General features: G+C 43.5%; 1 protein-coding gene and 1 long non-coding RNA gene across 2 annotated transcripts in view; both read right to left on the bottom strand.

Moving 5' to 3' along the window:
* The window catches only part of CCNY (cyclin Y), a 258,996-nt gene that overhangs the window by 67,706 nt on the left and 170,234 nt on the right, over nt 1–21,056 (bottom strand). The gene's annotated exons all lie outside the window — the stretch shown is intronic.
* Nucleotides 1,914–17,788, bottom strand: LOC126076517 (uncharacterized). The gene is made up of 3 exons (XR_007517471.1): nt 2,233–17,788; nt 2,038–2,167; nt 1,914–1,972 (listed from the first exon to the last, which is right to left on the bottom strand). It is a non-coding gene; the product is annotated as an uncharacterized LOC126076517 (long non-coding RNA).

Below are 21,056 nucleotides of genomic sequence, written 5' to 3'. Positions count from 1 at the left end.
CGCACCTGGTTTTCCCTGGACTTCGCCACATGAGTCTCTTCCCTTTGTTTGCTCTAATAAATCACAGCCACAGGTATGACTATACGCGGAGTCCTGTAGTTCTCCTAGGAAAGTCCTAAACCTGTCTGTCCTGGCGGCCCTCCGACACGTCTGCCGTGCAATAAAAGCACTGGGGAAAGCAGTTAAGGTGGGAGGGGTATACTGCCTTAATTCCTAATGTCTTCTAGCCCTGGTCCCAATTACTCACGAGGTTTCTGAGATACCTTGTACCCTTCAAATTAATTCTTTTCTCCTTAGCCAGCTGGAGCAGATCTAACACACTATCTACTGGGGTAGAAAATAATAAAATAAATGGAATCACTGGTATCACCAAATAAGACCAATAAAAATTACCCAAATCTAAATCTGTCTTTAAATTTGAAACCACTGAGGCTATTAATCGCTTCTGAAATTCAAAGTGCTTTAGCTATTGTGCTTTATGTAATGGTATAAACAATGCCAGCTCATTTCTAATAGTTGGCTTTCATCATTTTAAAACCTTAATATTTTTGGTTATAACTGCGTATCAATCAAAATCTCTGGAGTTTTCAGAGTTCCTACATAATTGAGTGCATTACTTCCGTCCTATTTTGCTTTGTGTGGGAAAACAGGCAATAAATTGCTGTGGGTCATAAATCTCATCTTTCCTGGGAGAAAAATAATAGCTATCTCCTTTGATCCAATCTATGTTAGTTTGTTAAGAAGATTTTTAATTGACTATAACAAAAGTCCTTAATGACTTAAACACAAAATATACACAAGGCTTTAAAAATAAACCAGCAAAAACCGCTACCCCAGGCACAGGGGGCTCTCCAGATAAAATGGGAGCAAGGAGTAGTGCTGGCAATTTGAGGGATGAACACAACTTCAGTTAGGATGCTGTGAGACACTCCCTTGCCAAAATGTCAGAGAAGTAAAATTTCAGTTTTACAAATACAACTGTGTAGCGTGGAACACGATTTTGGCCTTTCTCCTTGGTTTCTGTGAACTAACCCTGGGAGTAACTGAGGTGCCTTGATCTGACACCTCCAGACCAAACCTGAGGATTTATGCTAATGGTGGGGCTGACTAGACCAGAAAAGACTCACCTGATAGGCCTATGTCAACTAACCAGGAGGCACGACTGAGCCTATCATGCATAGAAAAGACTCACCTGGTAGGCCTGTGTCAACTAACCAGGAGTCATGATTGAGCCTATCATGCATAGAAAAGACTCACCTGGTAGGCCTGTGTCAACTAACCAGGAGGCATGATTGAGCCTATCATGCATAGAAAAGACTCACCTGGTAGGCCTGTGTCAACTAACCAGGAGGCATGATTGAGCCTGTCATGCATAGAAAAGGCTCACCTGGTAGGCCTGTGTCAACTAACCAGGAGGCATGATTGAGCCTGTCATGCATAGAAAGGGCTCACCTGGTAGGCCTGTGTCAACTAACCAGGAGGCACGATTGAGCCTATCATGCATAGAAAAGACTCACCTGGTAGGCCTGTGTCAACTAACCAGGAGGCATGATTGAGCCTGTCATGCATAGAAAAGACTCACCTGGTAGGCCTGTGTCAACTAACCAGGAGTCGTGATTGAGCCTATCATGCATAGAAAAGACTTACCTGGTAGGCCTGTGTCAACTAACCAGGAGGCATGATTGAGCCTGTCATGCACAGAAAAGACTCATCTGGTAGGCCTGTGTCAACTAACCAGGAGGCATGATTGAGCCTGTCATGCATAGAAAAGGCTCACCTGGTAGGCCTGTGTCAACTAACCAGGAGGCATGATTGAGCCTGTCATGCATAGAAAGGGCTCACCTGGTAGGCCTGTGTCAACTAACCAGGAGGCACGATTGAGCCTATCATGCATAGAAAAGACTCAGCTGGTAGGCCTGTGTCAACTAACCAGGAGGCATGATTGAGCCTGTCATGCATAGAAAAGACTCACCTGGTAGGCCTGTGTCAACTAACCAGGAGTCGTGATTGAGCCTATCATGCATAGAAAAGACTTACCTGGTAGGCCTGTGTCAACTAACCAGGAGGCATGATTGAGCCTGTCATGCACAGAAAAGACTCATCTGGTAGGCCTGTGTCAACTAACCAGGAGGCATGATTGAGCCTGTCATGCATAGAAAAGGCTCACCTGGTAGGCCTCTGTCAACTAACCAGGAGGCATGATTGAGCCTGTCATGCATAGAAAGGGCTCACCTGGTAGGCCTGTGTCAACTAACCAGGAGGCATGAATGAGCCTGTCATGCATAGAAAGGGCTCACCTGGTAGGCCTGTGTCAACTAACCAGGAGGCATGATTGAGCCTGTCATGCATAGAAAAGGCTCATCTGGTAGGCCTGTGTCAACTAACCAGGAGGGATAGAAAAGGCTCACCTGGTAGGCCTGTGTCAACTAACCAGGAGGCATGACTGAACCTATTATGCATAGAAAAGACTCACCTGGTAAGCCTGTGTCAACTAACCAGGAGGCACGATTGAGCCTATCATGCATAGAAAAGACTCACCTGGTAGGCCTGTGTCAACTAACCAGGAGGCACGATTGGGCCTATCATGCATAGAAAGGGCTCACCTGGTAGGCCTGTGTCAACTAACCAGGAGGCACGATTGGGCCTATCATGCATAGAAAAGACTCACCTGGTAGGCCTGTGTCAACTAACCAGGAGGCACGATTGGGCCTATCATGCATAGAAAAGACTCACCTGGTAGGCCTGTGTCAACTAACCAGGAGGCACGATTGGGCCTATCATGCATAGAAAAGACTCACCTGGTAGGCCTGTGTCAACTAACCAGGAGACACAACTGGGCCTATCACGCACAGAAAAGACTCACCTGGTAGGCCTGTGTCAACTAACCAGGAGGCATGGTGGAGCCTATCATGCACATGCAGTGAGGGTTGAAATCATGACTGGGTGATAAAAGGCTTGAACACAAAAGCTCAGAGAGCTTCCTGGTTGGTGAAAGAAAGGTGAGACACCCTCTTTGTGACATGGAAGCTTCACATTGGGAACCTCCTTATGATGATCCTGATTTGTATACTTTTGTTATAATAAAACTATAACCATAAGTGTAGCACTTTCTGTGAGTTCTGCGAGTCATTCCAGAGAACTATCAAACCCAAAGGAGCATGGGAAGCCAGCAGGTAAAAGTGAGGAAACCTAGGAGAAGCCCCCAAGCTTGCAATTGGCATCCTGTGGCCAGGTCAGAAGTCTCGGGTGTCATGTGGTTCCCCAAACTTGTAGCTGCTGTCTGCCTATTTGGCATTCTGAAGGATGGCATCCTTTTAACTTGTAAGCTCTGCTCTAGCTCCAGTGGCTAGGGTCAGAGACAGAAACCGCCACATGGGTGGCTTGTGTCAGAGAGGATGGGCCAAGTGGGAGAGTGGGGATTCGATCACTCCTCACATTCTAGGGTTCCAATTCATGCTCACTATTATCCACAAAACATCTTTCTGAAAATTCCAGTTTTTTAATTATTAAGAATCTATTAACAATCTAAATGCAATTCTTGCCTACCCTTTCACAGACAGACATTAAAAATAATTACCTTGGTGTTATGGGCTTAATTGTGTCCCCCAAAAATGTGTGTCAATTTGGCTAGGCCCCGATTCCCAGTACTGTGTGACTGTCCACCATTCTGCCATATGATGTGATTTTCCTATGTGTTGTAAACCCTACCTCTATGATGTTAATGAGGTGGGATTAGTGACAGTTATGTTAATGAGACAGGACTCAATCTAGAAGATTAGGTTGTGCCTTAAGTCAATCTCTTTTGAGATATAAAAGAGAGAAGCAAGCACAGAGGGAGAGGAACCTCCTACCAGCAAGAAAGGAGCTCTGGGAGCATAATGCATTCTTCGGACGTGGGGTCCCTGCGCTGAGAAGCTCCTAGACCAGGGGACGATTGATGACAAGGACTTTCCCCAGAGCCTACAGAGGGGGAAAGCCTCCCCCTGGAGCTGGCATCCTAAATTCGGACTTCTAGCTTACTGTACTGTGAAAGAATAAATTTCTCTTTGTTAAAGCCATCTACTTGTGGTATTTCTGTTACAGCAGCACTAGATGACTATGACACTTGGTTTCCTCTCTTCCATTTCTAAAACAGACCCTCGAATGGCAAATGCCAGTCACCAATAGGACTAAAGAAGTCCTAAGATATCATCTAACCAACATCCTTCTTTTGAAAATGAGCCACGCCCACACAAAGAGTGGCTAGAAGGGCAAAGGTCAGAAGATGGTTTTCCTGGCTTCCCACACTCCTTCCTCTAGCCCGCCCTCCCACCAGGGGTAATGCCAGTAATGCTGGATGCTCTCCTGGAATCAGCATAAATTCGATTTTAAAAATAGAATGACAATTAGGATCAAACATGAATTTAAAAAAAGCCCACTGCCATTGAGTTGATTCCGACTCATAGCAACCCTATAGGACATGAACAGAGCCAAGCTATCCTAGAAAGAAAAAATACTTCAATTATTCATTACTGTGGATGTAAAGAAAGGATTAGCAAGTTACACAGTGGGAGGCTTGACCATAATCTAAAGAATGTGTTTTGAGCTGTAAAACGGATTGCTGGGCTGGCTGGGCCAATATAGACCACATAAATATGACTCAAAAGAAAAGGGTTATTTTTTTTCCCCCTTTCAAAAATTTTTCCCTGTGGGTAGCATTTTCAGAAAACCAAACCAAACCCACTGTCTGAGTTGATTCCAACTCATAGCGACCCTACAGGACAGCGTAGAACTGCCCCATCAGGTTTCCAAGGCTATAAACCTTTACAGAAGCAGCCTGCCGCACAGCTCTCCAGAAGAGCTGGTGGGTTCAAACCACTGTACCTATCGGTTAGCAGCAGTGCTTAACCTCTGTCATCAGGGCTCGTAGCATGTTCAGAGTAGGCTCAACATAATCACATAAAAAGTTCAATACTAATTTTCTTCCTACAGTAAGTCTGAGATTATCATACAATTCTCACAGCTTTCAATAACGCAGTAAATTCAATCATTTGCTTAATTCAAAACACAACTATTGAATCCCTGTTATGAGCCTGAACTGAGGCGAATGCAAAGATACACCTGAGGTTCCTGCCCTTGGTGAGCTAAGACCTAACCGGGTACAAAGGACTGGACACAAAGTGCACCACGGAGAGAACATGCCCCCACGTTTACGGCCCTGTACCGGACTCCTGATGGTATCGCTTCCCCACTAGGCACCTCTCTTCTTCAGGAAAGGAGCGTCTTTGCTGACAAAATTCCTCAACTCTCCTAGAACCTGGCCTATTCTGATTTGTTCTGGACCTATGTTTATTTCTAAACCTGGGGCGCAGAGCAATGAGAGATTCTGCACATTAAAACTGAAATCCAAATAAGCAAGCAGATGGAACAACAACGAAGAGAGAAGAAAAAATTTAAAGACGCCTAGGGCAGAACAGTCATGGAGAGCAGACAATTCCAGGGGCGAGAAGAGAAAGCAGTACAGGTAAGGGCATTCAGAGAAGAAGTATCTGTCCGAACTTCGAACTAACTCTAGATATTATCTGCTTCCCCTGGAGAATACGTAGGGCCAATGGGTTTCTTCAAAGTACAGACATTTAAATTACGTGGAATTCTTTTCAAACTTTTTTCTGACTATAAAAGAAATGCATGCTTATTGCAGAATATTTGGAAAATGCAGAGCAGCTTAAAGAAGAAAATACAAATAGAGATAAAAATAAATATTTGCAAAATACAAAGAAGAAAATATGTACTCCAACAACCCAGGAATAGCCACTATTAGTATTTTGGTTTTAGTATCTTTAAAGTCTTTTCTCTATGCATAAACAGATGTATCGTGTATGTTTTCTGATGAATGTACTTATGTATGAACGTGTACAAATCCACCTGGATGCACAGATAAAGAAGCCAACACATCAGCTGTTGGTGTGCTGGTACATACGTTGCTTGCATAACAATTCTTTACCATGTAAAGGTACTGGGTATTATCCTTTGTCACCTGTATTACAATACTGTACTCACTTGATGAATGAATTTTGACGATGCATTTTGACACAAGAAAGTTTTCATTTTTAGGCTTTTATAATCTTGCACATTTTTCCCCATTCTGAGGTTAAATATTTTTATTTTTTCTAGATATTTATGATTATATTCACCATATTTAATCTACAACTAGTTAATTCTTTCAAAGTTTATTTTGGCCACGGTGGCAGTGAGTTTTTTTTAGGTGAGATTCAAGCTGCTATTATACTATCATAAAGGCCTGCTATCAAATGTTGGCTAGTATCATTTCAGACCAGACCTATTCTAGTTTGCTTCTAAGGTGAGTAGAAGCAACTCCTTAATGGGGAAGAGGGAGTGGGTGGGTGTGAAGGACCTGTCTGTCTGTATCAGGAACCATGGGCAGAAGAAGATGGGCCTGGGCACGGCAGATCCCAGAAACCACCCTCACTCTTTTGCTCTGATGCCCTTCCTCCTTCTGGTCAGACCCTGGTGCTCTAGTGTCGATGTTGCAGTCAGAACACAAAAGGACTCCAGATCTAGGAAACCCAAGATGGCAGAGTGCCCAGGTCAGGAAAGAGATCCACTCCGACTGAGCAGAGGCACCTACACTCCAGAGTGAGAAGTCCATCTCTGTCCTCAGCACAGTCTCCCTCGCAATCTCCTGAGAGAGGCACTGCCTTCATTGCACAGACAAGAAAATAGAAGCTCAGGAAGGTTAAATAACTTGCACAAGATCATCTGGATAGTAATGGGTCCAGGCTTCCAGCTCCGGCAGCCTGATTCCAGAAGGCAGAGCCTTAACCATCACTATCTTCCGGAAATCCTTCCAATGCGTTAACTGGTGGTGCAGTGGTTAAAGTATTCAGCTGCTCACTAACAGATCAGCAATTTGAACCCACCATCGGCTCTGTGGGAGAAAAGACCTGACAATCTGCTCCTATAATGATTACAGCCTTGGAAACCCTATGGGGCAGTTCTACTCTGTCCTATAGAGTCACTATGAGTTGGAATTGACTCCATGGCACTCAACAACAACAGTTCTTACATGGCAATGGAGTCATATTATCACTGAAATTCAGCTGCCTCCCTCCACGTCACAGGGGCAGCCAACCAAAAACATGAACCATGGAAAGTAGGCTACAGATGTGATAAAAGTACTGAAAGGAAATGTCCTGGGCTAACCGAATGGTGACTGAAGGTCTGTATAAAGTTTTAAAAAGGGGAGTTCACCACTACCAACAAAAGGACAGAGGAAGTCTGAGAAAGCATCCTCTCTACCCCAGTCTGGATGAGTTATAATGCCTAACCTTTGTCCTGGGTCTGTGCCCATTGAGCAATTTGCTGACTACTGGTTCTGGGGAAAGCAGAGGTCTGGAGAGAGTAAGAGGTATACTGAGCAAAACCTGATTTCTGGGTCTAACTGGTTTCATACGAATTTGTTATGCACAAGCAGCTTCCTCCAGACTGAAAGGCCCAAGAGATGGGACACGATAGCAGGGTGACACTTCTACAAAAAGCAAGCCACAGAGCCCAGAGAGCCCTCCCTCGTCCATCGAGTTAACGTATGGAGCGTGGTACGGCTAGGAGGCCCTGTGCCCACTCCACCTAGTACTACAGAGAGATGGCTGCTTGAGAGTATGACAATCATGTTAAGTTCAGACCCGAGAGAGAGGAGTCCAAATATACCGCCTGGGCTGAAAGCACACACCTTACTCTGGACCCTTTTAAATGAGGTTAGGGAACGTGACAGAGAACAACATAAAGCAGAAAGTTGTCACGGCAGAGAGACCATGACAACGGCATGGCACATCTTCCCAGGATGGATCCAACTCTCTGCTTGCCTTTAGACGTTTAATTTAATTTAATGCCACTAAGAAAGAAAAAAAAGGTTGCCAATGAAATTTTGACAAGCCACTAACAGTCCTGATTTCAGAGATGTTATGGCTGGGGGAAGCAGCTCTCTGAGAACAGATGAAACGTGGAGAGGTCAGGGAGGCTTCATGTAACAGGTGGGGTTTGGGCTGGCATGGGCAGGAGTCTGCAGCAGATGAGGGCAGAAGGGAAGGACACTGGGGACAGAGAATACCGCGTGAGCAGGGGCATGCCAGAGCACAGAGGGACTGGTTTCAGGACTGCTAGGAGCGCTGAGCTGTGAGAGCGTGCAGGGAGAGGGGGAGGAGGGCTGGCAGGAAAGGCAGGCAAGGACCAAAAGGTGAAAGGCCACGTGGGCCATGAGCACACTTTCTCCTGTGGATGAGAAGGAGCTTATGAAGCATTATGGTTTCAGCAGGGCAGGCACAATGGGATCTGCATTTCGGAAAGCCTACTGTGGCGGCAACGTGGAGGAAACGTGCACATGGACAAGATGGAGGCGGGAAGGCTGGAGAAGGGACTGCTGCAACAGACGGGAGGGTAGATGAGCTGTGAGTCAGCACTGGTGGGAGGGGGCAAAGGAAGGGGAAGATATGAGGCATTTAGGGGACAGACGGGACTTAGAGACTGATCACAGGACTCCTGGGTTGCTGGCTTCGGACGCTGACAACAGTGGCTTTATTCTTAAAAAACAGGTGGCAGAAAAAGGAAGTGGGCTGGGGAGGAAAAATGATAGCTTCTCATTTGGACACAATGAACCCATATGTATGTGTGTATAGAGACAGACTTAAGGAAATGGCTCACACGGTTGTAGAGGCTGGCAAGTCCCAAGTACACAGGTCAGGCATCAGGCTGGAGGCTTCTCCTGATTCACATAGCTGCAAGGGCCAATGAACCCAACATCAGCAGGTCAGATACCAAGCTGCTGGCTCACAGGCTGTAGAGGCTGGCAAATCCAAGATCAGCAGGCAATATACCAGGTTGCTGGCTCAAGTCCCAAGAACTGGAGGCCAGATGCTGACAAGCCAGAAGCAGGATCCAGATTAAGCAAAAGGCAGCAAGCTTTGCCAGAAAGTTCATATATATGGGATGCAGGCCACATCCCTGAGGGAACTCCCCTTACAACTGATTGGCTGATCATTTCAGATCATGACCTGGAGGTGATTATATCGTATCACAAAATGGAGGATAACTACATCATTACATAATCACCAAATCACATCATTATGTAACCGCTAAACTACTGAAAATCATGGCCTAGCCAAGTTGACACACAACCTGAACCATCAGAGAAGGTTTCCCTTGTTTTCGATGACCCTCTACTCTACCAAGTATAATGTCATTTTCTAGTGAATGGTCTTTCCCGATGATGTGTCAAAAGTGAGTAAGATGAAGTTTTGTCATCCCTCCTTCTAAGGAGTATTCTGGTTGTATTTCTTCTAGGACTGATCTGTTCGTTCTTCTGGCAGTACATTCAGCACTCTTTGCCAACACCAACATTTGAATCCATCAGTTCTTCTGTCTGCCCTTTTCATTGCCCAGCATTTGCATGCATATGAGGTGATTGAAAAGACCATGGTTTGGATCAGGTGCATCTCAGTCACCAAAGTGATATCCTTGTTTTTTTAAAACTTTTATTAAAGAGGTATTTTGCAGCAAATGCACCCAACACGATGCATTATTTGATTTCTTGCCTGCTGTTTCCCTGGGCATTGACTGTTGATCTAAGTAGACGGAAATCCTTGACAACTTCAATATTTTCTCCACTTATCATGACGCTGTTATTGGTCCAGTTGCGAGGATTTTCATTTTCTTTACATTCAGGTGTAGCCCATACAGAAGGCTGTGGTCTTTGATCTTCATCAGTAAGTACTTCAAGGTGTTTTCATTTGTGTCAAGTAAGGTTGTATCATCTGCATAGTCCAGGTTGTTAATGAATCTTCCTCCAATCCTGATGCCCCATTCTTCATATAGCCCAGCTTCTCGGGTTATTGGGTTAGTATACACACTGAATAAATATGGTGAAAGGACACACCTTACCCAGTTTTGAATGGGGCAGTATTTCCTTGTTCTGTTTGACTACCTCTTGATGCATGTACAGGTTCCTCATGAGGAAAATGAAGTGTGCTCTTAGGCAGTGAGAATCTGGAACAGGAGCTTATAAGGGCCAAAAGATGAAAGGCCTCCTGTGCCACGAGGAGTTTATTTTCTCCTGTAGGTGAGAAGAATGGGTGAAGAATTATGATTTGAGCAGGGTGGGGTACGAATGGACCTACATTTCAGAAAGCTTATTCTGGTAACAGTGTGGAAGAAATGTGAGAATGGACAAAGATGGAGGCAGGAAGGCTGGTCAAAGGACTCCTGCAATAGACCAGAAGAGGGTAGATGAGCAGAAGCACATAATGACAGGATGAGAGGATGGTTCTCCTTCCTTGGGCTTCCTCACGTAGGATGGCTCAAGGGAGTCATAGATATCAGCACTGAAGGGGCCCAAGGAACCACCTTGGCACAAGGAACCATCTTGGCCCAAGGGCTTTGCTTCACAGAAATGGAGTGCTTACCAGATACACAGTCCACTGTCATGTTTCCTCCTGATGACAGTCTTCTGAATTGATAGGTATGAGCATTCCCAACTTATAGGAAATCATGACGCAGGAGATTAAGTGACTATGAAGCTAACTAATGGCAGACAAGGGTCTAAGGAAGAGCCCAGGCCTGGAGTTATGGTTGCACAACTGGAGGCCAGTGGATAATACCCTGCAAACTGGGGCTGGAGGCAATCACAGGTTGCCAAACACTGACTGACCTCTGTTATTCTCAAAACTGGAAGCCAGCAGATAATACCTTGCAAACTAGGGCTGGGGGCAATCACAGGTCGCCAAACACTGACTGACCTCTGTTATTCTTAACTACTGGCATTTTTAAGCATCCACTTCCCTGGAAAAGAGGGAAAGTAAGATAAGGTGATACTGTTTTTTCTTAATCCTTTCCCTGAAATGACCTCATGGCAAGGTAGATCAGGATGAGTCTATAGCAGCAGTCTTCAAGCCAGGTGCTCAGAAGTCTTTATAAAGGCTGAGGTTGTCCTGTAGGTGTTCCTTCCCCGCTGCATCTTTCTCGCTTCACAAACACCAGGGTGACCACGTTAAATCCCCCCACGTGCCCCAAACCCAGGATGGAAAGACTTTGAGGGACACCAAACAAAGAGACGAGGAAACACTGGGCTGGGGGGCGGCCACCTTCATCCCACAGAGTTCCATAAACCCACAGTCAGGACTGTAGTCTTTCTCAGTCCTAAGGACATCTGTATGAAGGGCGATGTCAGGGCTTCTGGCTCAGAACTCACAGAAATGCTAGGAATTCATAAAACCCAGCCATCACAGAGATGCTGGTTTCCACTGAAGACTGCGCCTCCTCAGGTGCCAAATCCCCTCAAAGATGTAAGCTTTCAGGCAGAGGCCCACAGGGGCGAAGTGCGGGAGCACAGGCAAGAGCAGGAAGGTGCAGCACCAGGCAGCAAGCTCACAGGAAAGCTCCTATATTACCTCCCCAGGCCCTGACTGTGATCCAGAAGAGCCACGTCGGTTCCGGGGATGCCTGCTGATTCACTACTTGAAATGAAAAAGTGAAATCAGACTTTTTCTAACAGAAAGTAAACCCGATTTGACTGGTTTGCAGTGATGCCTGGCTTTGCCAACAAAGTCACGTGAAGCATACGCAATTCAATGCTTTGACAAAATGAATGAATGAATGAGTGAATAAACGAATAAACAAATTTCAAAGAAGACAAAAATATTAGTTCAGAGAAAGGGCAGGGGAGGATTCCTTTACTCAGCATACGTGAGTTCATTCTACAGGCTCATCACCCTGCGTGGCACAGAGATGGAAGCACAAGAAAGACCTGTGAAGAGCAGTAGGATAAAGCTTCCGGCCACAGCAGAGGAGCATACAAACCGCAGTGGACGCGAAGAAGCCACACTGCACAAAGTGCTCTGACGTTCGTGACAGATTTAACTTCCCAAGGGTTCTGAGTATATTAGATTGAACCAGGTGCCATTAAAAGAAAACAGCAGCAGATGTAATTAAAAGGCAGTTGTCTGACAAGAACAGGTAATTACATAAAGACTAACGGTTACCAGTGGTTACGGGGGGGGGAGTTTAAGGGGGGAAAGGAAGGGAAATCATCCACCGAGTACTGAATTTTTCTCTATGGTGATGGGAAAACTGGCATCGACAAAGGGCAATGGTTGGAGCCCTGGTGGTGCAGTGATTAAAAGCTCAGCTCCTAACCAAACGGTCAACAGTTCAAATCCACCAGCATCTTGGGAACCCTATGGGGCAGTTCTACTCTGTCTTCCAGGGTCACTATGAGTCAGAACCAGCTCGAGAGCAACGAGGTTTTTGGTAAGGGCAATGTTACACAAGCAGACTAACGCAGCTGTTACCAGGAAGCTGTACACCAGGGTAAAAAAGGACAAAATGGCAAATAAAGCATTTTATATAATTTCATAATTACCACAGCAGACACAAATTTAAAAAAGGCTGCTCCTGCTGATACTACTTAGTACAACTAAACACTTCATGGGATTAGTTTTCACGGTTTGAAGACAGACCTATGGCTCTGCGGATCCATCCAGCCTTGACTAACATTATTTTTGGAGTTTCTTTTCTAGTTTGGTGAGTAGCGTCTGGGGTCTTATAAGTTTTTAAGCAGCCACCCAAGATACAACAATTGGTATCTATGCACTTGGAACAGCAGAGGAAGAAGGAAACCCAGAAATTAGAAAAGGAAGTGGACTGCAGGTTTAGTTGCCTCTATAAACTACTACCTCTATTACCATGAGACCAGAAGAAGTGGATGGTGCCCGGCTACCATTATTGAACATTCTCATCAAAGGCCCAAGAGATGGATCCTGATCAAAAGAAGGAAAGCATAGAATAGCACTGCAAACTCTTATGGAAACAAGGCTTACAGGGTCCACTGAGACTTCGGAACCCCTGAAACTAATTAATGCCCATGAATAACCTTTAAACATGAAACTAAAACTATCCCATTAAGCCGTTAATGAACTAAAAAACCTATTGCTGTTGAGTCAATTCCGACTCATAGCGACCCAACAGGACAGGGTAGAATTGCCTCACAGGGTTTCCCAGGAGCGCCTAGTGGATTCAAACTGCTGACCTTTTGGTTAGCTGCTGCAGCACTTAACCACTACGGCACCAGGGTTTCCAAACCAAAAAACAGTGTAGCCTAAGTAATAAAAAATGTTTGCCCTTTTTTGTATGAGAGTCTGACTTGATTTGTAAGCTTTCACCTAAGGCACAATAAATAAATTCAAAAAAGTTTGCCTCGTGCATAGAACTCTTGTAAAACGTTATCTCTATGAGTTTTATCTGACAACAGTTAATCTAAAGTGCAGATGAGAACTTTAAGGGGCACAGAGCCTAAGTTAACAGTGATGAAACAATATGGGAAGAGATAATGACAACGATGGCACAATGTGAAGTATACAACCAATGTTATTGAACTGTTCATTTAGAAATTGTGTCTGATTGTGTACACTGTCACCTAAAAAAACAAACAAAAAAAATGTCACGTGTTACATTTCATAAAGCCTTTTCAGTGTACCTTTCAGAAACTGAGGAAGTCAGTAACTCCTATACCCGGGTGAGAAACTTTTCTGCTACTCAAGTGGATCCAAATTCTTAACTTTCAACAAAACTGAGGGTGAACAAAATTGAATTGTAGCTGATTATTAGAAAAAATTTTAGATGACAAATCACTCAGAGATATGTTCACATATAACTCAGAAGGAGTAAAAGAACTGGGTGACATTAATGTAACAAAATTCCTTTTATTCCCATTTTTTTTTAATTTATGTATATGAACAAAATTTCTCAGCACTTACAGCTATAAAAACAAAGGACTAGATGTGCTGCTAAACCATGACTCATTCCAGGACTGAGTAATACCGATCCACAGAAGCATCTCACTAAGAAACATTTCTCCAGAAATTATTTCATTTTTAATTAGTAATTATTCATTAAAAATTTGATCAACTGAGGACTAATGATAACACTAACAATACTTCAGTCAAGAATTTATTTTTAACATTTAGAACCTTATTACACAGAATGAAAATTAAATTCAATTTAGATCCATATTTTACAGAAAAGAAAATATGATTGTGTGATAAATGACTTTTGGAAATTAAAACATATTACATTAGGATAAAATTCTGTGGAAGAAATGGTATGGAAACACAAGTTCAAGAAGAAAAAAAATGATACGGAATTTCTGACTGCTAAGGAACGGCGTGTTCACACATTTCTGCATGACTGATGGTGGGTATCAAATCACTACTGTGTTAAGATTTCACTGGCAACATTTTTTAAGAGTGACAGTTTTATTTTAAAATATCAATGGTTACCATCAGAAACTGCATCCTATGATAGTATGAAAACTTTTTAAGGTGAAAACATAAAAATGCTTGGGAGAGTTCACAGTTTTTCCAAATTATTTCCATGGTATATAACTAAAGCAAAAGAAAAAAAAAAAAAGTATGAAAATGTCTGGTCCAGAGCTTCAGTCAAAAACAAATCTTTCAATATTGAAGTGCAAAAGTATTGGCTAAAGAACCTGACGAGCCCTGGGGGGAGACACAGAACAACTGACAGGGACATGGAGAAAGGGCATCGCAAAAACCAGAGCCCAAAAAGGTGACGAATAGAACTGGGAAAGCGTAGGGGAGGTGGTGACAAGAAGAGTCACGGACTGCTCTGATGGCAGAGGTCGGTGGCAGGACACAAGGGTCAGCCAGCTTCTAGATGCCAGATCAAAGAAAGACAAAAAGGTCGGCTCTCCCATGATGCAGAAGTTCAACGCTGCCTGGGAACAAAAACATGACCCCAAACAGAGGAAGGCCACAAAACATTTCTCAATTTCAGTATTTCTGAAAGAATGTACAAAAAAAACAATGGCTCACATTTTTATCTCTGAATTTTAATGTCTACTTTGCCTCTGAGCCACTCAAGGGACAAGTAGTTTTTAGTCCTTTAATTATTTCAAGGTACTCTTGAGAAACACAGATTCCTCTCACATATACAGGGTTTTATTTTTGTCCAACATTTTTTTAAGGCAAGAACCTCTAAAAGCTATACTAATTTACCAAAAAAAAAAAAAAAGTGTAGCTTGGCTGCTTTTACCTATTCTTAAGAGTAGGCAGGCTGTCACATCTTTGAAAAATAGTGAATTAAAATGGGTATAGATATATCCTGAAGATATAAGAGCAGTGACACAAATAGCCATATGTACACCTATGTTCATTGCAGCACTATTCACAACAGCAAAAAGATGGAAACAACCTAAATGCCCAAGAGCGGAAGAAAGGACAAGCAAATGTGGCACATATATACCATGGAATGCCACGTAGCTATAACGGATAATGAGGAGTCCACAAAACATCTTATGACATGGATGACTCTATAAGACATTATGCTGAATGAAGTAAGTCAATCAGAGAGAGACAAATATTGTATGGTCCCACTATTATAAAATGTTAAGAATGGACATACACACATAGGAAGCAAAATTCCTTGATGGCTACCAGGGCTGGGAGGGAGGAGGAGGAGGAACCACTGTTGAGATATAGATAGTAGACACTGGTTACTTTTGATGATGGGAAAGGCAGTGCCAAATATGGGTGAAGTCAGCACAACTTGACCAAGGTAAATAAAGACACTAAGAAGTTCACAAGAAAAAAGGGGAATTTCAGTAAATGCTATGTAACATATACAATTTTGCAACAGTAAAAACAACCAAAAAAGATGTGTGTGGTTACACAGGTAGATATGATACACATATGTATACAGGAAGGCATATATGAGTAAATGCACACACATATATAGGTGTATCTGTACGTATATGTATATACAGGTTTGTGTGTGCTGCGTATCTGTCCATACATATAACAAACCACACATGGAGCAGAGTTAGGCAGCCTTCTTAGACATACCCAAACAATTCACAGGATTGGTTTATTCGGTTAAAAGGCTTGGGAATGATCTCAAGGGACAAGTTAGTCAACCGCCATAACACAGTTCGCAAAGACAAATGTTCTACATTCTAATTTGGTGAGTAGTGCTGGGGTCTTAAAAGCTTTCAAGCAGCCATCTAAGATACAAATATTGGTCTCTACCTGTATGGAGCAAAAGAAAATGAAGGAAATCAAAGGCTCAAAGAAGACTAGTCCAGAGGACCAACAGCCCACAGGAACCACAGCCTCTTCTAACCTGAGGTGAGAAGAACTAGATGGTGCCTGGTTATCACTACCAACCACAGACTTACTGAACCAATAGAGACTAGAAGAACCCACAAGACTACTGCCCTAAGATACCCTTCGAACATGGAATTGAAGCTATTTCTGCAGGTCACCTTTCAGCCAAATAGCAGATTGGCTTATAAAATAAACAATATCATCCGTGAGTAATGTGCTCCCTTAAACAATTAACTATGTGAGACCAAATGGCCAACATCTACCCAAAAGCAAAGATGAGAAGGCAAGGAAGGGAAGGGAAGATAGAGCAATGGAAATGGAACAAACAAGAACAGACAAAATGAGAATGCTGACACATTGTAAAAACTGTACCCAGTGGCATGGCACAATTTGTATAAAAACTGTTAAAGGGAAACCTAACTTGTTGTACCAAGTTTCACCTAAAACACAAGAAAATATTATTTAAAAAAAATAATAAAATGGCTAGAGAAAAGGAACAGACACCAGGTCAACTGAAATTCTTCCCTATAAGCAAAAATGATAGCATAAAAAGCCAGGGGTGGGCCAGGTAACTGATTTCTCTCTCACCCCATGAGGAATCCCTGGGTCACTTCTTTGTTGAATGGCTCCTGTACCAAGAAATTCTACAACGATATCCCATTTGTATGAACAAATGTAGAACAGTCACTCTGGGTCTGGGTAAAATATGCCTAACTGCATTCAGCTGGAAGGGTCCAACTAAATAAACACTCCATTATCATTTTGTTGTGGGGGAGTTTCCAATCTCTTTGTAAACAAATCTCTTAGATATCTAGAGGGAAAAGGAGTTGAACAGTCAAGAAACTCAAGATGAATTAAACCAGATACCATCTAAATTAAACCCAATCAAGAGCTGATGGGTGGGGAGCATGGCAGAGGGCTTGATTGTAAGACTTCGCAGAGCTGGAGGGGGTGTGCAATGCTAGGGAAGGAAAGAGGATGAGGGGTCTGCAGAGGAGGGAGACCTGAAAAGACAAAAGAACTACCTGGCAGTGGAACCAGGCAGTAGCTGCCCTGACAGTAAGTGTCATCACCTCAACAATGGTCTCATACCCACAAACCCATTCTCAACTACTGAAGGAGTTCATCAACCTGAAAGACAGGAGAGGTGATCAGAGCAAAAGAAAACAATCTAAAAGGTGCTGGGTGGTATACAATCTCAGATTGCAACATTTCTTCCAATTGAAAAAAGGGGGGGGGGGGCGGGCAATGGGACCTACAATTTTGAACTGGCTCTAGCACTCTTTGTAATGTGTGGGTCTTGTGCAATGGAAATACGATTTTATGCAAGCGAAGAATTATCACAGGTCAGGACAAGATTGCTTCCTGCTCAACCAAGGTGCCCATCAACAGACGAATGTATAAATAAATTATGGTATATTCACACAATGGAATACTACACATCAATAAAGAACAGTGAGGGATCTGTGAAACATTTCAAAACATGGAGGAATCGGGGAGGCATTATGCTGAGTGAAATTAGTCACTTGCAAAAGGACAAATATTGTATAAGACCACTATTATGAGAACTCAAGAAACAGCTTAAACAGAGACGAAAATATTCTTTGATGGTTAGGAGAGTGGGGAGGGAGGGAGGGAGGAAGGGAGAGGGGTATTCACTAATTAGATAGCAGATAAAAACTACTTTAGGTGAAGGGAAAGACAACACACAATACACGGGAGGTCAGCACAACTGGACTAAACCAAAAACAAAAAAGTTTCCTGAATAAACTGAATGCTTCGAAGGCCAGGGTAGCAGGGGCACGGGTTTGGGGACCATGGTTTCAGGGAACATCTAAGTCAATTGGCATAATCAAATCTATTAAGAAAACAATCTGCATCCCACTTTGGTGAGTGGCATCTGGGGTCTTAAACGCTATCAAGCGGCCATCTAAGATGCATCGATTGGTCTCAACCCATCTGGATCAAAGGAGAATGAAGAACACCAAGGACACAAGGTAATTATGAGCCCAAGAGACAGAAAGGCCCACATAAACCAGAGACTACATCAGCCTGAGACCAGAAGAACTAGATGGTGCCTGGCTACAACTGATGACTGCCCTGACAGGGTACACAACAGAGAACCCCTGAGGGAGAAGGAGAGCAGTGGGATGCAGACCCCAAATTTTCATAAGAAGACCAGACTTAACGGTCTGACTGAGACGAGAAGGACCCTGGAGGTCATGGCCCCCAGACCTTCTGTTGGCCCAGGACAGGAACCCTTCCCAAAGCCAACTCTTCGGATATGGATTGGACTGGACAATGGGGTGGACAGGAATGCTGGTGGGGAGTGAGTTTCTTAGATCAGGTGGACGCTTGAGACTATGTTGGCATCTCCTCCCTGGAGGGGAGAGGAGAGGGTGGAGGGGGTTAGAAGCTGGCGAAACGGACACGAAAAGAGAGAGTGGAGGGAGAGAGCGGGCTGTCTCATCAGGCAGAGAGCAATTGGGAGTATGTATCAAGGTGTATATAAGTTTTTGTGTTAGAGGGCTGACTTGATTTTTAAACTTTCACTTAAAGCACAGTTAAAAAAAAAAAAAAGATTGCTTCCTGCTTTTTTCATTTTTCCTTCATTCAGCCATTGTGGTTGAGCAATTATTCCGCGCCAGGCACTAAATAAGCAAGACACTGAAAATACTGAGGTCCAGTATTACACGTTCCCTTCCCTCTAGGAGCTAATAGGCGAGAGACAGGAAGCAGTTTTAAAAACCCTCATCTGGATCAGACTGAAAAGAGCAAATACAGGAGACTTCGGGAACGCACCAAAGACCCACTTAACCCAGCAGAGGGTCAAGGGAGCTTTCAAGGAGGAAGTGATAGCCGAAATCAGCCTTGAAAATCGAAGGAATTAGCTTTTTGGAACATGGAAGGGGAAACCCAGATAGATGTAAAGGAGCATGAGGTCCAAGCAGCACATTTGGGGAACTGCAAGACATTCAGTATGGTTACAGGATAAGAATAAATAAAACAGTCGCCACCAAGTCGATTCTGTCATGGCTGACCCCACGTGTGCCACTGCAGAACTATGCTCCACGGGGTTTTCAATGGCTGATTTTTCAGAAGCAGATCTCCAGACCCTTCTTCTGAGTTGGCTCTGGGTGGGCTCGAACTTCCAATCTTTCAGTTAGCAGCCAGCCATTTAACTGTGCCATAGGGACACCATGGCTAAACAGAGGTGTAAAAAGGAAAGAGGAAGTAGGATGGGAAGGAAGGTAGTGGGTTGGATCACAAAGGGTCTAGTCTACTGTGCTGTCTAAGGTGTTTGGAATTCAACTGAAAGGCAACTGGGGAGACATTAAAAAAGTTCAAGCAAGCAAGTTAACAATCAGAGCTGATTTACAGAAAGTCCCTTCACCTACAGTGGTGTAGAGGTAAGACTGGAGAGGGGTGAGGTCAAAGGCAGAGAGACCAATCCAGGGGCTGCTACAGTAATCTAAGTGAGAAATTATGAACCCGAATTAAGGTGGCAATGGGAATGAGAAAGAAGAGCCAGATTCAAGGGATGTTTAAAAACTAAAAATCAATAAATCTTGGATTAGCTGGATGCAGCAGCATGCTAGTAAACGTTTGACGACTCTCCACAAAACAGAATGACTTGACTTATAGTATTTGCCAGTTAAAAAAAAATTTGCCAGTTACCATGGTGTAAATACTTCCACCAAGGCTATGATGTCACAGAACGTGGAGCTGGGAAGTGATGTGCACAATAGGCTCCAGCACCACTGCCTTCATGGAAGAAATGAGAAGAGGGAAGAGGCTAGGAAAACTGAAAGGCTTTCCTGGTATGGGGAACGGGGGGGGCGGTGCTGGAAAATGCAGGCGGTTCATTAGAAGTAATAAGTACTGTTCGGCACATATTGAGTTAGAGGAACCACGAGCCTTCACTGTAAAGATGTCCAGCAGGCAGCTGAATACACATATTCTGAATGCCACAGAGAAAAGTCTAGCTAGACGTATAGCTGGCATGGAAGCCATGAGGAATTCTATGCAGACCAAAAAGAGGACAAAGTACCAGAACCCTGAAAAACACTAATATGATAAAATGGATGAACATATTTATTAAGGTGTCTTAGTAGGGGCTTACAGAAAGAGAGAGAACTTCTCAGGGCCAATTTTCCAAAAACCAATGCTCTGAAAATCAATTCACCCAAGAATTAATTCATGAAAGTAACCAAATTTACCAATTTATAAAAACTTGTTTCTTTTAACTAGCTACAAAGGGTTTGTTCAATAGATGAACTGATTTTCAGCAAACTGGCCTGTTTAAAGACAGGAAGCCAAAATGGAAGAAGTTTTAAGAAGCAATAGTAACCGGCATCAAGTGCCATGATGACAGAGCAGGAGATAAGAGAGGCAGAACGGCCTCGGCACACTCCCCAGACCGGCACTGGTGGATGGTTACAGCGGGTTGAAAAACGAATGTAAAGATGACGCAGAAGCTCTCACTAAACAGAGGAGCAGAGATGGTAAAGGGTATTATGTTTTCTTTTCTTGCTTTAACCTGAAAGATTCAAGTATCTTCCACACTGAATAGAAAGATCCAATATTCAAAGAGAAACTAAAGAAGCAAAAGAAAGGGTCAGAGTAACTGATGCCCTAATGTTCCAGAAGAAAGGGAATGAAATCTAGAGCAAAGTTGATGGGTAAAGTATACTTCCCCAATCCATTTCTGGAGCAATTCACCTCTTAGGTCACTTCCCTTTTACCGTATCGATCAAGAGGTGGCATCCACTTATAGGCTCTAACGTAATTCCGTGTGAATCTTGGCAAGATTACTAGCCATGAACATTTTCTGAATGATGCTGGTCTCTGTTTCCTGAATTTATCTTACAACTTGTTTTCACACTA

This window comes from Elephas maximus, chromosome 4 (genome assembly GCF_024166365.1).
Source record: "Elephas maximus indicus isolate mEleMax1 chromosome 4, mEleMax1 primary haplotype, whole genome shotgun sequence".
Lineage (NCBI taxonomy): Eukaryota > Metazoa > Chordata > Mammalia > Proboscidea > Elephantidae > Elephas > Elephas maximus.
This window is presented reverse-complemented; position numbering and strand designations above follow the sequence as displayed.